Source organism: Vicugna pacos, chromosome 36, assembly GCF_048564905.1.
Source record: "Vicugna pacos chromosome 36, VicPac4, whole genome shotgun sequence".
NCBI lineage: Eukaryota > Metazoa > Chordata > Mammalia > Artiodactyla > Camelidae > Vicugna > Vicugna pacos.
Window position 1 is genome coordinate 1,786,380 of NC_133022.1, and position 2,364 is coordinate 1,788,743.

The following is a 2,364-nucleotide window of genomic DNA, read 5'->3' on the forward strand; positions in this document are numbered from 1 at the left end:
TCATTATAGGTTCCTACAAGACATTGAATATGGTTCCCTGTGCTACACAGAAAAAACGTGTGTCATTCTTCTTTTAAAATCCTGCCTAGCTTTTACTGACTCTGAGAATGTATCTTTTGATTGCTCTTAATGTGCATTCAAGTTCATTCTAAAACCATCATGGGAGTCTTCCCTTTCTCAGAGAAAACCTAATGGATTTTAGAACAATCAGATTTGCCCCAAAGAGAATTTATGGTGAGTCATTGTCTTTGAGGAACACTCCTTGCCGACTCTTTTCTTCAAATATTTCACTAGTTTCTTAGAAGCCTTGTGATTATGTCTTCTAAATCATCAGTTCCCCGTTCAAGGAAGCAGTGTCTCTGGAAATAGCGTCACAGCATTTTTTCCAACAATTCTAATGGGATGGAGGAGTCATCTGCAACAGATAAGACAAATTGATTTTCATGGTAACCTGGGTGAGGAGGTTAAATTCAGGACCCCCAGCGGTGTTTCAGCCAACACACTTTTTTTCCTGTTTTATGGGTGTGACACACACACGTCTCGACTCAACAGCTCACAGGACCCGACTCTGTCCACACCCCATGCACACAACTCCCTTGATGCTGAGGAATTGTTGATGCGGTCTGCCCTGGGTTCAGTGGATTTGGGGGACACCCAAATAGACTTGGAATCTTCTGGTCTTGGCAATTTTTGAGGTCATTGGTAGACAAAGGAATGTACTTTTTACATATGTGAAAATTCCTTAGAAAGTGTCTGTACTTCCTAAATTCAGAAGGCACGTGTTTGTCTTCTAAAAGAAAAAAGTCTTTAAAACAGTTTAAAGCTATCGGGGTGATGCTTAGTCTGGTTAAAAGCGGGTCTTCTGAAAAATGAGGTTTTCTACCATTTGTCCTTTTAGAACTGAATTTTACTAGAATGGAAAGTATGACCTCTTCCGTTTTATTCAAATTAAACCTTCAAATTATTCTTGGGTTCGAAATAATTTCATTAAAAAAATCAATCTGAGATAAAATGTATCAGCTTAAGGCATAGGTTTTTACCATTTTGAAAGGGAGCTACAAGGGTTTTGTGGGCATGATAAAGTTTAGGAATACGATATTTATAACAAAAAACATTCTCTCTCTCTCTCTTTTTTTTTTAACAAAAATGGGCATAGAGCTACTCTAAGAACATCAATCACTTGTGGACCCGCCGGGTGGGACCCGAGTATTCAGAAAGTTCAGAGCACTGATTCCTTAGCCAGGGATGACCTCAGTGGATGGCTAATTGGAGTTGGCTGCCTTCCTTTGCTTTCTGAATTGTGCCTGTGTTATTTCTCACCTTAAATTTAGCTGCCTCCAGTCATGCAGACGGATTGTTACCGTCATGGCGTCTTACCACAAGACACGGCTCATCATGACCATTTTCCAATGATGCAAAACTCACACAAGTAGCAATATCCTTATTTGCAGGTAAGATGTCTTGTCTCTTGTAGGTCATATGCCCAGCATTACTGGTTTCCCAGCTGTCATGACATTAAAAGAATAGTTGCCAAAGGCAGTGAGGATGCGTTCTCCAGGCGCTGCATCAGATGTGTAACTGATTAAAGGGTGAGGTTCACCCGCAGCTCTGTCTCTTAAGACGCACATCTGTTGGGGGTAGCTGGGTCCACTGCCCACATCACTTAACCCTGAGCTGATTGGAAGCCACAGCCTGGTTGCTGCCACATTCTAAACCTGGAGAAAGAGAGAAAAAATATCTGTGAACATTAAAACATGTCGAAAGCATGAGTACAGTCTGAAAAATTAGAAACTTACTTACAACATAGAGAGATATGAACAGGTAAGAAGAGTTGTTAGTAACTCACGTGCAAAGCACAAACACAAATGTAGAGCTGCAGTTCTCAGACTTTATTTTCCAAACAGTAGAGTCAGGGTGCCTGGTGATCTTGGAGACTCGAGCTTTACTCAAGGAGATGTTGACTCAGTGAGTGTGGGATGGATCCAGGAACTGCATTTCCACAAGCATCCCAGGACATCCTCAAACACGTGGTCCAGATCACACCTTGAGAAACAAGGAAGAAACAAAGAGATGAGACTTTGGTGATGATGTTGGTCTGATCTGTTCTCGGGGCCTCTGTGAGGGGTGACCAGTGCAGCTCAAAAGCCTGAGCCAGGTTTCCCTTCTATTTATCTTGAATCTGCTGGTCCAAGACATGTGGGCTCCCATTGTGGAAAACCTGGCCGTATGCTCTGGGGCAATTATAACATCATCAATGATTTCCTCTGACACAGGCTGAATTCACATGTCATAAAAGCTGATATGCACCACTGACTTCATAAGAACTTTCTAGATATTCTGCAATTTGGGTAATGATTTTTTTTC

General features: G+C 41.6%; 1 long non-coding RNA gene across 1 annotated transcript; it reads right to left on the minus strand.

The window, feature by feature from the left end:
• Positions 1–294: 294 nt before the first annotated feature.
• Positions 295–2,029, minus strand: LOC140691631 (uncharacterized). Its single transcript, XR_012067377.1, has 3 exons — positions 1,847–2,029; positions 1,321–1,715; positions 295–415 (listed from the first exon to the last, which is right to left on the minus strand). It is a non-coding gene; the product is annotated as an uncharacterized lncRNA (long non-coding RNA).
• Between the last annotated feature and the right edge of the window lie 335 nt (positions 2,030–2,364).